The following is a 15,322-nucleotide window of genomic DNA, read 5'->3' on the forward strand; positions in this document are numbered from 1 at the left end:
ATGTCTTTTATAAAGCTGTCGGAGTAAGTCATGATGTATTTTTTTTACACGGCCTCCGAGTGAATTTGACCCGGGAACCGGGATGCCTAGTTTGTTCTGTTGAATAATACTCCTTTGGGTCAGCTGTGGATGAATCTGATCATTCTTTGTGCTTGTGCCTCCTGTTGGGGGGAGTTTGTTTTGTGGAGTATTTTTAAGGGACATTGGAATGATTACGTCATCTGCTGCTCTCATAACAGCCGGCTCACTGAACACTTGTCTGTCTGTCCGAGGAAACTGAACGGCTTTATATCAGCTGGAGTTTGTTTTGTAGAGGAACAACTTCAAGACAGTTTTGTGTATGAATATACACGTTCTTTGTTCTTTATTCAGCCTATTGGCTGGAGTTTGTTTTACAAAGTATTTTCTGTTATGTAATTTTGCCTCACAAAACCTGTGCAGAAGCACCGGACTTGAGCACTCCGATGGCAGAGTTGTCGCGGGGGTTCTCGCATGCGTACATGGACCTTCTGAGTTTAGAGGGATTGACGCCGGTTGGCTGCATGCGCACGTTTTTCTTTTTTCAGTTTGTTTTGTTCGGGGGGAAGTTCGGGGTTTGATTGTTGCATTAATGGGAAATGTGGTCTGTATAATCTTGCTTTTGACACACAATTTATTTTTTTTATTATATCAATATGTCAGTTGTTAATATGAGTGGATTGTCTCTCTCCACATGGAATGTCAATGGATTGGGGCACCCCATAAAAAGAAGGAAGGTTATTTGTTTTCTTAAGCGTAAGAAATATGATATAGTGTTTCTTCAAGAAACACATCTTTCCCCACAGGAAGCTGAAAAAATTGGGAAGATATGGGGTGGACATGTTTTCTTTAGTGCTGGCTCAAGTAAAAGCAGGGGGGTCATTCTATTGATAAATAAACATCTACAATTCAAATTTCTCAAACAGATTAAAGATAAAATAGGAAGAGTCATTATTGTTTTAGCAGACATTCAGGGGCAAAGATTGATGTTTGCTAATATTTACGCACCTAACACTGATGATCAGGGCTTTTTTTATAGATCTTGAAGGGATGTTGCAAACCGTTAGCACCCCTCATGATATAATATTGGGAGGAGACTTTAATTTATTGATGGACTCAATCCTTGATCATAGTGAAGCAAAAGTGTGTAAACCCCCTAGAGCAACATTGACGCTTCACAGGATGTGTAAAAATCTTGGTCTTGCAGATATCTGGCGACTTTTGAACCCATATGGTAGGGATTATACATTTTTTTCATCAGTTCATAAGATTTATTCTAGAATAGATTTTTTTTTTTATATCTAAATCCCTCATTTCATCTGTTGTTGACTGCTCAATTGGAAACATCTTAGTCTCAGATCACGCCCCGGTGAGTTTAGAGATGTTGCCACATACAGAGAAAAAGAAATCATATAGTTGGTGTTTTAATGTATCCCTTTTGCAAAATCCTGATTTCCAACAAATGTTAAAGACTGAAATCAATGTTTATATGGAGAACAACTGGTCCTCAGTATTCTCTGTTGGCATGGTTTGGGAGGCACATAAGGTGGTTCTTAGGGGTCGGATCATACAGTATGCCTCATTCATCAAAAAATCCAAAGCACGGGAACTCGTGGAGTTGGAAGAGAATATTAAAAATGCAGAGGCAGAGCTGAAGCACCGATTGTCATCTGATTGCCCCAGAGAATTGACCCGACTGAAATATAGATATAATACTATTTTGTCGCAGAAAGTGGAGTTTTGGTTGTTCAGGGCAAGACAGTCATACTTTGAGTCGGGGGACAAAGCAGGGAAGCCTCTGGCTAGATATATAAAACAGAGAGAGCCTTTTTCTACCATGAAATCTTTACCTCAGCCATTGATTTTAACAATGCTTTTAAAGAGTACTATCTTGATCTCTATAGTTCCACATCTTCGTCTACTGATGAATATATTAGAAAATTTGTGGAACCATTAGAACTTCCTCAATTGATGAGATAACCTTGGAGGTGCTTGATGAGGTAATTAAGGCCTTGCCTTCAGGCAAAGCTCCGGGGCCAGATGGTTTTGCAGCTGAATTTTTTAGATCATGCTATAGAACTGGCTCCACTTTTGCTAGAAGTTTATACAGAATCATTAAAGAACGGAAAGCTTCCCCCAACCATGACACAAGCCCGGATCAGTCTGATCCTTAAAAAAGACAGAGATCCAAGCGAGTGTACGAGTTACAGTCCAATTTCCCTGATCCAGCTAGATGTAAAAACTTTTGGCTAATTGATTAAGTAAAGTTATGACATCTCTTATACATATAGATCAGGTGGGGTTTCTTAGGGGCTGCAGCTCTTCTGACAACATTAGGCGTTTCATCAATATCATGTGGTCAGTGGCGAATGATCAGACTCCGGTCGCTGCCATCTCACTTGCCGCCGAAAAGCGTTTGATATGGTACAATGGGATTATCTTTTTAAGATTTTGGAAATATACGGGTTCGGGAGTACATTTATTGGTTGGATTAATTTACTTTATAGATACCCTGTAGCGGCAGTACAAACAAATGGATTAATTTCAGATTATTTTACTTTGAATAGGGGCACTCGTCAGGGTTGCCCTCTTTCCCCATTATTGTTCTGTCATGCCCTGGAACCATTAGCAGCTGTGATAAGAAAGGAGGAGGACTTTCCAGGGGTGGTGGCAGGAGGTGTGGCGCATAAGCTTTTGCTTTACGCAGATGATATTTTATTATTCGTCTCTGACCCTACTAGATCTATGCCTTGCCTCCACAGAATTATTAATTCCTTTTCTAAGTTTTCAGGATACAAAGTCAGTTGGTCTAAATCCGAAGCTTTGGCTTTGACAGCGTACTGCCCAGCGACGGCTTTCCAGCTGGGCGCTTTCCAGTGGCCCAAACAGAGCATTAAGTATTTGGGCATTGTATTCCCAGCAAAATTGTGTGATTTATTTAGAGTTAATTTTGACCCCTTAATAAAATGGTTTTCGAGCGATGTGGGCAGGTGGGCTTCATTGCATTTATCTATGATCAGGAAAGTTAATGTTATTATGTTATAATGTCAGTTCTATAAGTATTTACAGTTGCGCCACCTGATTTGTACTGTTTTTGGGAGTGGTTTACACCCCCCTTAAGTGGCAGATACTCTAGGAGTGGTGATTACTGCTTTCGGAAAAGGTCATGAGGCATCGGTGTATTACTCCCTGTTAATTCAGAGTCTGAGTGACAGAGCTTCAGCTTCTCTTAAGAGATTGTGGGAGAAGGATCTTGGCTTGGTATTGGAGGAGGGAGTGTGGGCTAGGATTCTAAAAAATGTCAAATCTGCATCTAGAGATGCAAGGGTTCACCTTATGCAATTCAAGATTTTACATAGAGTCTATTGGACCCCCTCTAGATTGTATAGGCTTGGTCTTAAAGACACACCTACCTGCTGGCGATGTCAATCAGAAGATGGAGACACAACCCATGTTTTTTGGGGGTGTTGTAAGATTCAAGAAGTTTGGCTGAAGGTGCAAAGTTTTGTGTGTGATGTGTTGGGCACTCAGGTCTCGTTCTGCCCCAGACTCTGTATTTTGGGAGATGGGAAGGTCATGGATTTGGAGGATAAGTACATGAAGGACTGGGTTTTGACCAGTGTGATGATTGGTAGGCAGGTTATTTTGAGGAGGTGGAAGTCGGATGGAGCACCCTCGTTCCCGGAGTGGTGCGCGGAGATGGGGAGGGTGGCTGCCTTCGAGGAGGGGTCGAGCAGAAGGATGGGAGTTAGGGATTTCTATAATAAGAAATGGGGCAATTACCTAGCATTTTTGGGGGAATCTCGAGGAGGGGCAGTGGAGGGAGTAATTTAGAGGTTTTTTTTGTTTTTGTTTTTGTTTTATATTATTATTTTACTTGATTATTGTATTTTCCTTTCTTTTTTTTGTTGTTTTAGTTTGTGTTTTTTTTTTCTTGTGTGTGTGTGTCTATATCTTATTGACCACAGGGGTGTTCGTGGGAGGGTCCGGGTGGGGTGGGAGTTTGGTAGGGGAGGGGATATGGTGGGGGTTTAATGTTTAAAGTGATTTATTCATTATATATATGTTGTTGTTTTTTTGTGTGTGTGTGTTAATTTATGAATCAATAAAAATGTTAATAGCTAAAAAAAATAAAAAATCTAAGTTATAAATTGGATATAATTTAACACAGAAAAGGTTGGTACGCGATTTTATCACACTAAAATTATGTCAAAATGCATGTTGTGTGGCTATTCTTTTGAAACATTATTTCAGCATTTACGGATTTGGCCCCATTCACTTGCATTGTAAGTGGCTCACTGTAACCCAGATTTTTGCTTTTTTCAGAGAAAAGGAGGGATGAGACTAAATTAATTTTTGTGGTAATCAATGTTTTGTCACAAATGCTATTGACGGAACCTGAAATATTCCTTTAAGAGAGCTTTGTCTGTGTTATAAGTGTAATAGTGAAGAAAAAATAAAGAAAACATTCAAGTTCTGTACAACTGTCAGCACAGCAAAGGGTATGATCAATGACCAGGTTTTTTTTGTTTATTCCACAAGGAACTGAACATATTTCTTGTTGTTTGAAGACGTTTTGCAACTCAGTAGAGTGGCTTCATCAACTGGAATGGGAATATCTCCTGCATTTCACACACAATTAAGGGACGGACTGCTTTGGAAGTCACATACAGTAAAGACGTGCAGAAAGTAAAAACATAAATAAATAAGTGTGGGATTTACCTTAATGATGCTCTTTTGTCATGTTCTGTGTAAGTGACAACACCTCATTTGTTAACATTGATTGTTTTAAATTGAATTAAAGGAAATTTGTTGTCATTTTTTGTGTGCATTCATCGAGATTCATGCGCACTTAAAATTGAACGTTAATTCTGTATTTATTTGTATAATTTTGTATATTAATATTTAATATTCAGTGGTCTGAAAATATTTAGACATTAGAGAGATTGTATATTTTTGGGGAATGCATATGGTGGCAGCTCTCACACTAATGCTCCTCTAAGAGAGCCACTTAAAATTTAGATGTGGGCTTCAGTGTGTGTGTGTGTGTGTGTGTGTGTGTGTGTGTGTGGTTTGAATAAAGCACATTTTAAGGAAAAAGAAAAATGCCCATATTCAGCGATGTCCGACATAATAACATAAAATGGTATACTTATCTGAGGAGAGAAATTTTGCACAATAGCTGCATCTCTTTATTTATCATCCATCTAAGGAATCCATATGTGTGCCTAAATAATTACTTGGATTCAAATTTACTCACTCTCATGTCTTTCCAAATGGATTTCATTCTTTTGAGGAAGACAAGCAGATATTTTAATGAATAACACAGACTGTATTTTCAATACAACAAATTAAATTTTATGCTTCAAGGAGGATGCAAAAGTATAATAAAATCAATCCAGGCAACTTGTGTGAAAATGTGACATTTAAGTCATTAAGTATCTCGAAGTGTACATTATTTTTCAGTGAAAATCTTTACATCTGTTGTGCATTCATGAGTGCTGTTAGAGAAGCTCATTCACAGTGACTCACATGAACTTGTAAACAAGCTTTTGTCATGCACTCATGAATTTGCAATGAATGTCAAGATTTTCACTGGAAAATTACTTGAATTCTTAATTAGTTTGAAAAACGTATTTCTTCAGAAGACTTGCATATATGGCACACTGGTCGCATAGACTAATTTTATGATACTTTTACGTCCTTTTTTAACCTTTAAAGTGAGTCAACTGCCAAAAGATGGACTGTGATATTCATTTTGTCAAAAAGTCATAATTTGGAAGTTGGATTTGTATAGACATGATGCTTAATAAATTATGACAGCATTTTTAGATAAACTATTCCTTTAAAATGTCTGGCTCAATGAAATTGGGCATTCAGAATACTCTTTTAGTGTAATAAACCCAGGTTTAGTGACTCCTTGGTCATTTGTCATTGTAATTGATGCATTGTTTTAGGATTAAAACAATGTATGAAAAGAATAAAAATAATTTCATTGTTCAATCGTGTGAAAATGTCCAGCTATTTTTGATTGACCCTCATTATTACAAAATGTAAAGTTTAAACAACTCTAACACTGTTTCTCATACATGTTATGGTTTTTTTCCTTACCACTGTGATGAGTGGCAGGACATTTTGTTGATCACTTTGTTTCTGTTCCTGCACCAAGCAGTCTCAAACTCTCATTGGTCCAAAATCCAGCTTCTCATAACAGTTTATTAAAAATCAAAATGCTCTGATTGGCTGTGATTTTTCCACATCATGCATTCAGTGTAGGGTTATATGGCTACTAAAATTATACCTTAATATTTTTCAGCCTGTGATATTCAAAATATATCTCGATAATTATGTATTTGCTCTAATATGGCTTAAAAGTTATTTTTATTTTTTGGGATCAGAGGAGCCATCATTTCAACCAAACAGCCATTGTATCCATTGAACCCAGAATACTGAATTATTATTGTGGGACCCAGTGAAGTTTAGCCTATTAATATAATACTGAATTATAATTATTATTTTGAGTATTAGAAAATATTTTATACAATATCTATATATGTCTGTCATATTTACTTCACCTGGAACACTGAAAGTGAAATTTGAAACAAATCACAATATTCCTCATAGCAAATCTGGTGAAATGCTGTTATCTCCTTCTTTTCTGAGATACTGTGTTGCGTTATTAGATATTATAGCTTGTAGGAGTAACAAATGTTTGGAATGTGTGAATCTGCTGCACTTTGCTTTCACAACTGCTCTGAGACTGCTGAAAACAACGTATCATAAGCCCTTTGCATGCACATACAACAGCGATATATCGTCCATCCCTAGTTCAGTGTAAAACGGGGTGAATTTGCAGGTTAGCATCTCCCTGTTAGGCCCTCATGGAGGACGCCAGAACTACACCATATGGTGCCAAAAAGCATGCTTTTTGGTGGCAATTCGAGACGGCAATTCGATAATAGCTGTGTATTGTGACAAAATAATTATTTTCCAAGAAAAATATAAATCGCAAGTAGGCCTAGTATATGTTTCACCAGTGACAGTGGAGGGTTCCTAAAAGCGAGAAATGGATGTATATTTTTCTGCATCTTTTTTCGTTGATGAGTGATCAGTCACATGACACCTGGTGCTGAACTGAGAACCTATGAACAAGTTCAGATGGCATAGTTCCTACGCCAGCCGAGCACCGCTATAAAGATGAATGGTGTGGACAGACAAATTGCTTGTCAGCCTGAGGCCTGCAGTGCAGTTTATAAAAGCATTCAGTATGAACATCTCAGAGCAGTCCTCTGACAATCTCTAAAGTAGGGATGTGCACGGTAACCGTTTGTATTCGATAAATGGCAAGCGTTCACGAAAGTTTTTTTTTTTTTTTCTATTAACATTTTTTTATTGATTCCTATATTAACACATACAAGCAAGAACATATACAAACAGAATCAATACTTAACCCCCTCTATTACTTTTTTTACTCTATTACTCTATTACTCTATTTTTTAGAATCCTAGTCCATCCTTTTTCCCATAATCTCTTGATAGAAACTAAAGCTCCATCCCCCAGACTCCGAACCAGCATGGAGTAATACACTGATGCCTCATGACCTTTTCCAAAAGTAGTAATCACCTCTCCCAAAGCATCTGCTGCTTTAGGGGGGGTGTGTGCTACGCCCAAAAATAGTACAGAGCATGTGGTGCAGCTGTAAATACCTATAAAACTGAGATCTGGGAATCCCAAAATGATGACCCAGATTCTCAAAAGATCTCAACACTCCACTCTCATACAGGACGCCGAGTGTAACAACCCCTATCACAATCCACTCTGACCAACAGAAAGGGGACTTATTGATACATAATTTTGGGTTCAGCCATATGCTTGAGGCAACATTTAAATAAACGTCCAAATTAAATACTCTGGCCACTCTTGTCCAAATCATGTGCAAATGTGAAATAACGGGGTGTGACTTAACTTCTCCGGTTAGTTTTATAGAAAGACTTTGTAATGGTGAAATAGGGGCAAGGACTTCCTGTTCAATAGAAAACCAGGGAGGGGCTCTTTCAGGTGGAAGCAACCAATGAGCCAAATACCTGAGACCGAACGCGTAATTATAAAACAAAATCTTGGGTAAGCCTAACCCACCTTTGTCAATCGGCCTATGTAATTTGTTGGAATGTATTCTGGGACGTTTACCATTCCAAATGAAGGACTTCGCTATGCTATCAAATTGCTTAAAATAAGAGAGGGGGACATCTACAGGGAGAGACTGTAGCAAGTAGTTGAATTTTGGAATACAATTCATTTTAATAACATTAATCTTCCCAATCATCAATAAATGTAATGAAGCCCATCTGTCCACATCGCTCGAAAACCTTTTTATTAAAGGGTCAAAATTAACTCTAACTAAAGCAGACAAATTTGCTGGGAATAAAATACCCAAATACTTAATGCCCTGTTTGGGCCACTGAAAGGTGCCCGGCTGGAAAGCCATTACTGGGCAGTATGCTGTCAGAGCCAAAGCTTCGGATTTAGACCAACTGACTTTGTATCCCGAGGAATTAATAATTTTGTGGAGGGCAGGCATAGATCTAGTGGGGTCGGAGACGAATAATAAAATATCATCTGCGTAAAGTAGAAGCTTATGCGCCATACCTCCCGCCTCCACCCCTGGAAAATCATCCTCCTTTCTTATCGCAGCTGCTAATGGTTCCAGGGCAAGACAGAACAATAATGGGGAAAGAGGGCAACCCTGCCGAGTGCCCCTATCCAGAGTAAAATAATCTGAAATTAGTCCATTTGTTTGTACCGCTGCAACAGGGTGTCTATAAAGTAACTTAATCCAACCAATGAATGTACTCCCGAACCCATACATTTCTAAAATCTTAAAAAGATAATCCCATTCTACCATATCAAATGCCTTTTCGGTGTCAAGTGAAATGGCAGTGACCGGAGACTGATCATTCACTACTGACCACATGATATTAATGAAACGCCTGATGTTATCAGAAGAGCTGCGGCCCCGAATAAACTCCACCTGATCTATATGTATAAGAGATGTCATAACCTTACTTAAACGATTAGCCAAAATTTTGGACAACATTTTTACATCTAGCTGGATCAGAGAAATTGGTCGGTATCTTTTACACACACACACACGGATCTTTGTCCTTTTTAAGAATCAGACTGATCCGGGCTTGTGTCATGCTTGCAGGAAGCTTTCCATTCTTTAATGATTCTGTATAAACTTCTAACAAAAGTGGAGCCAGTTCTGTAGCATAGGATCTAAAAAATTCAGCAGCAAAACCATCTGGCCCCGGAGATTTGCCTGTAGGTAAGGCCTTAATTACCTCGTCAAGTTCCTCCAAGGTTATCTCAGAATCAAGACAATTTCTTTGCTCAGTCGTCAGTTTAGGAAGTTTTAATGGTTCCACAAAGTTTCTAATATCTTCATCAGTAGACGAAGACATCCCTTCAAGATCTATAAAAAAGCCCTGATCATCAGCGTTAGGTGCGTAAATATTAGCCAAAATCAACCTTTGCCCCTGAATTTCAGCTAAAACTATAATGACTCTTCCTAATTTATCTTTAATCTGTTTGAGAAATTTGAATTGTAGATGTTTATTAATCAATATAATGACTCCCCTGCTCTTACTTGAGCCAACACTAAAGAAAACATGTCCACCCCAAATTTTTCAGCTTCCTGCGGGGAAAGGTGTGTTTCTTGAAGAAACACTATATCATATTTCTTATGCTTAAGAAAAAAAATAACCTTCCTTCTTTTTATGGGGTGCCCCAACCCATTCACATTCCATGTGGAGAGAGACAACTTATTCATATTAACATTTGACATTTTGACATATTGTTATAATAAAAATAAATAAATTGTGTGTCAAAAACAAGATTATACAGACCACATTCCCCATTAATGCAACAATCAAACCCCGAACTCCCCCCGAACCAAACAAACAGAAAAAAGAAAAACGTGTACATTAACCCCATGCACGACAGCGCCAACCGGCGACAGTCTCTTAAAACTCAAAGAGTCCATGTACGCCTACGAGAGCCCCGTGACAACTTTGCCATCGGATTGCTCAAGTCTGGTGCTTCTATACAAATTTTGTAAGGCAAAATTACATAACAAAAAATACTTTCTAAAACAGACCCCAGCCAACAGGCAGAATAACAGAAAAAACATGTAAACTCATTCACAGAACCGTCTCGAAGGTGTGTTCCTCCACAAAATAAACTCCAGCTGATATAAAGCTGTTCAGTTTCCTCGGACAGACAAGCAATTGTTCAGTGAGCCAGCTGTTATGAGTTCAGCGGATGACATAATCATTCCAATGTCCCGTAAAAATACTCAACAAAACATACTCCAGCCAGCAGGAGGAATAAGCACAAAGAACAAACAGATTTATCCACAGCTGTTCCAAAGGAGTGATATTCAACAGAACAAGCTCCAGCCGCTAGGCGGAGCCAGCACGAAAAACAAAACCGGCATCCCGGTTCCTTGGATGATCAAGAGCCAAATTAACTCGGATGCCGCAAAAAAATAAAAATAAAATAAAAAATTAAAAATTTCACCATAACTTACTCAGCCCGTCAACTTTATAAAAGACATCCTTTATGTGAGCATGTAGATATTTTGCGGTCATCCAAGGTGTCCATTCTCGATCTGGCCAGAAATTTCAGTGTAAAAAAGATCTTCTGTCAATGCAAAAGTTTCTTGGAATCATGCCACAAAACAAACTCCAGCCGCTAGGCGGAGCCAGCGCAAAAAGAAACAAAAATGGCACCCAGCTTCCTCAGATAATAGAGTCACTGAACCACGAGTCAGTCCACTAATATAAGAAACATCAAATGGCTTACTCCAATGTATTTATAAAGGACAGTGTCTGTTTTGGACATGTAAATACTTTGCGACCATTCTTCGTTTCTATTCTCAGTTTGGCCGGGAACATCAGAGCAAACGAGATCTTTTTCTGATGTAAGAGTTTCTTACATTCCTTGAACCGATCGCATTTCTCTCGTCAAATTCGCAAAGTCCGGGAACAAGAAAATATTATGGTTCTTCCAAGAAAGCTTCCCTTTGCTCCTCACCTGGCGCAACACGAGATCTTTATCGGATGATCTCAGAAATTTGGCCAGAATGGATCGAGGCCTATCTCCCTCACCAGATCTTCGAGCTGGGACTCTGTGAGCTCGCTCGATTTCCAGCTTGTGGCCTGTTATGTCGAGCAGACTCGGGAAGACTCGTCTAGGAATTTCACCATATCTCTGCCCTCTTCATGCTCAGGAATTCCAACAATTCGTATGTTATTCCTTTGGCTCATATTTTCAAAATATTCCAGTTTTTCCTAAATGAATTCCAAGTCTGTTTTGGACACGGGCGGATTAGCGGATAATTCCCTTTCTGATGACTCAAGATAATCAATTCGTTTTTCAACTTCTGTCACTCTTGTAAACAGCTCAGAGAATTTTGTTTCCATCGCCGTAATCGATCGACGTATTACAGCGAGATCCTCCAAGTCAGCAACAACCTTCGTCAACATCACCGACATGTTGGACGCTGAATTTCTTCTACCAACGTGCCATCCAAATCGAGTTCCCGTCTCGCAGTCCCGTCAGAGGCCTCAGCTTGAACACGTAAGTGTCTTTTAATGTCTCCAGAGTCTGAGGATTTTGACTTCTTAGCCATGTTTACCTCAAAGAGCAAGTAAGTAACTGGGTGTATCGAATCTCACCAGATTATAACGTAAAAATAATTAAAAAACTAGCAAAATTCGCAGAGCTCGTGTCTCACATGTCTGCTTCTCGCATGGCATCCCTGGAAAACCCGAAAGGTTATTTTGTTATTCGTTGGTAGTCAGGATTCTGGAATAAAGAATGTTTATTGTAATGGATGTAATGCTGGCACCAGGATGTCTACAACCAAAAGGTGCCATTTCCGGTAAAAGTCAAAGAACTCTGCGAGAATCAACGTCATAGAACTCTCTCACAAAAGCTGAAATCTTCACCTGAATATCACCACAGTGTGATAAATTGCAAATCACCTTGTTGCCCCCTCTTCTCTCTCCCCCTTCTCCCCTTCAACAGCTCTGGACCAACACAAAGACACAAGATTTATATGTAAAAATATAACAAATACCATGAAAACATAGAATGCAACCGTATGTGTTTGATATCATTTAAGAGGTCTCTGTGCAACTGGTATAATGGTCTCTTTCCCATGTTGATAAAACTAATGGTAACAAAGTTATAAGGTCTTTGCCAAATACTGCATAATTCTGGAGGTCTATCCCCCTCCTTGACCTACAATTGAAATGATCTCTTGTATGTTAACAAGGTTGAACCCCAGGAAGTCAAGAACCCATTCACCCCCAAATACTCATTGTTCAAAGGATAATACCATTTGGTACACAATGTTTATTCTGTCTAGATATTTAAGGAAAGTTGGCAGGAAGCTCGGGGAATCTGTAAGCAGATCTCCCATGCTGTACCGCTGCATGTAGTTTTGTCAGGTACGTTTCTTTGACTTGTCATTTATTTTTAGTAATGCTTGTTTATTCTGATCATGTGAAATTGGCTTTGATTTGAATTTCTGCAACAATGTTTTATATCCTACCTGACAAATAAATTGTTATTATTTGATTTATTCTGAATTCCTCCGAAATCATTACTGGAGCTTTAATATAGGAGGAAGCCATTTAAAGACTCTCAGTTTGAATTTAAACCACTCAGGACAACCAGGTAGGACAACCACCTAGGACAACAGGGTAGGAGAAAGCCATTTAAAATCTCTCAGTCACTGCTCACCACCCGTCTTAGCAAGTTGTATGTATGTGACTAAGCGGCAATATTGTCTGGTTATGAGACAAGCCAAACCAGACGATATTATTTAACCCTACAACCGCTGACTAAGAACGGAATTGGCTATCCATTTTCGAGAGGTTTACGTAATTTAATAATGGCCGGCGTAAGTCTCGAAAGATTGAAAGGACAATGAATAGAAGAGGATTTAGAGCAATCAATAACCTAAAAATTTTTAATTAAAAGAATGATCAGTAATTAATTAGAGCTTAAATATAAATTAGAGGTCAACTTAAAATTGGAGTCAGATTAATATAAAATTGGAGTCAGATAAAATGAATAACGGAATCAAAAGTGTGAATTAACAATAATTGCTTTACTTCAGCGCTCAGAAAATACAGAACAACAATTTAAGGGCAATTTATTGAAGTTCCACTCTGGAATGGATAGAAAATTATCCCTTTTTACATGGATATGTGTCAATGTCATGTGTATTTTGTTGATTCATGTCTTTTATTTTGAAATGTTTAGTTCCTGTTTCCCTTGTCATGTGATTCCTGTTTTCCCTCCATGTTCATGTGTCATGTTTTCATTGGTTTATTGTTTAATTAACTTGTTATCAGTTCTGTTTGTTCATTGGTTTATGTTCCCCCATGTCCATGTATTTAAGCCCTCATGTTCACCATTGTGCCTTTGACAAGTATTGAATGTGTTTTGCTCCTAGCCAAGTCAAGCTATGTTATGTTTATGGCAATTTCATGTTTCACATTTATAGTTAGGGTTTTGGTTTCACTTTTGTAAATAAACTGCACTTGGGTTCTTCTCATTGTCATTGCCAGCAGCCAGCATCGTTACAGTCAAACAAAATAATGGAATATATTCCACGGTGAGCTATGATCTTAAATGGCATAATACATTGACTTGTGAGTGATTTTATCATTTTAAGATCTAAGTTAAACAAAAATAATCAGACTGTCAATGCCTGCAACATTCTTAACCAACAGAAAAATGCAAAATGTAAGTGCTAAATTAGGGTTGCCAACCATCCCGTATAATACGGAATCATCCTGTATAATTCAGAATCATCCTGTTTGTCACGGATTATGTTTGGGAAGCCGTTTGTCCCGTACTTTAGTGTCTCACACGCAAACTGCTGAGACTGTCTCACAAACTGAGAAAAATTGATTGAAACACACCTTTCGTGTGAGTTGTGAGATATCGGCTGTTGCTACGTTACACTGTCACCACAGAAGCAGCTGGGGGAAAGATCAATGACAGTCGGTGCATATTTTCTGTCAGAAGCCAGAGAATTTTGTCAAACATAGCATTCGAGTGCATGAAAATTTCTTACCATTGTGATTCCAAAATGCCAGTAAATGCAACTATTCATGACGTGACATTTCATTGCTTTGGATATGTCAGTGCTTGTTATGAAAGAGAGAGACAGCTAAATGCTGGTGAGAAAAAGTTGCACTTTTAGTATAAAAGTACAGCACAGGTTTAGTTTAAACACTTAATGTGATTTTCTTACATTTACTGCCAAAACAGCAACACTGTGTAGGGCTTTACTGGTTGTTTAGATCAGTGTTACTATCAGAAATAATAATTATTTCTGTAGTTATTAATTAATATTTAAATTAATTAATTGGATCTAACTCATTAAAACCTCATATGGGGCTCCAGTAAATGTAGTGTGCTACGTTTAGGAGCAAGTTTGGTTATTAGCAATAATTAATAATTATCAAAGATAATTATTAATTATTAAAATCAATAGAATATTAATAAGGATTAACATTGATGGGGCACCACCCTGGAATTAGGGACTAATAACCAAATAGTAAAACAGTCTCAATATTAGATTGTTTTCTTAGGAAAGTCGGCATCCGAAGAATATCGATTTTCGGGAAAAAAAACAATGAATGAAGGCTTGAATCCGAGCACTGACATCCCGTCAGCATGACACAGGCGTATGCAAAACAAACCAAAACACTTCTCTTTGTAATATAATAAAGTTTATTTATGCAGTAATATCAATTAATAATTAATACAATGCAGTCAATAAACTTCTGACTTACAACTACAAACTAACAGTGATATGATTAGATATGGAAATAAAAATAATCCTATAACACATAAGGTGTGTGTGTGTGGGGGGGGTGGTTAGTAAGAGAGAGAGAGAGAGAGAAGTGACAGCCCTAAAGCTGATTTCGCGATCGTGGGAGAGAAAAACAGCTGTCAGTTTATCACTCAGAGACGCGGTGGACGGCTCGTAAACAGTCCCGCGTTATTTGACTCTTTAATGGATGAACTCAGTTGCTGTCTCACCCGCGATGGCGAAATTGCACAACAATCCAATTTGGTTGGACCACAATACAGCAAAACAAATTTGTGATAATTAATACCCTGAGTATTAATAATGAGCGGACATGGCGGTCCGTAAACTGTACAAGCAAAAACCTTGAAACACAAGAATAACACACTATAATATTCTCTCTCTGCC

At 38.2% G+C, this 15,322-nt stretch overlaps 1 protein-coding gene across 1 annotated transcript in view; it reads left to right on the forward strand.

The window, feature by feature from the left end:
* Positions 1-6,166, forward strand: part of LOC127422274 (G-protein coupled receptor 83-like) — a 31,146-nt gene extending 24,980 nt beyond the window's left edge. Inside the window, exon 5 of the mRNA XM_051665677.1 lies at positions 4,561-6,166. The gene's annotated coding sequence lies outside the window, so the exon portion shown is untranslated. The remainder of the gene's footprint in view (positions 1-4,560) is intronic.
* The last annotated feature ends 9,156 nt before the right edge of the window (positions 6,167-15,322 follow it).

This window comes from Myxocyprinus asiaticus, chromosome 31 (assembly GCF_019703515.2).
Source record: "Myxocyprinus asiaticus isolate MX2 ecotype Aquarium Trade chromosome 31, UBuf_Myxa_2, whole genome shotgun sequence".
Lineage (NCBI taxonomy): Eukaryota > Metazoa > Chordata > Actinopteri > Cypriniformes > Catostomidae > Myxocyprinus > Myxocyprinus asiaticus.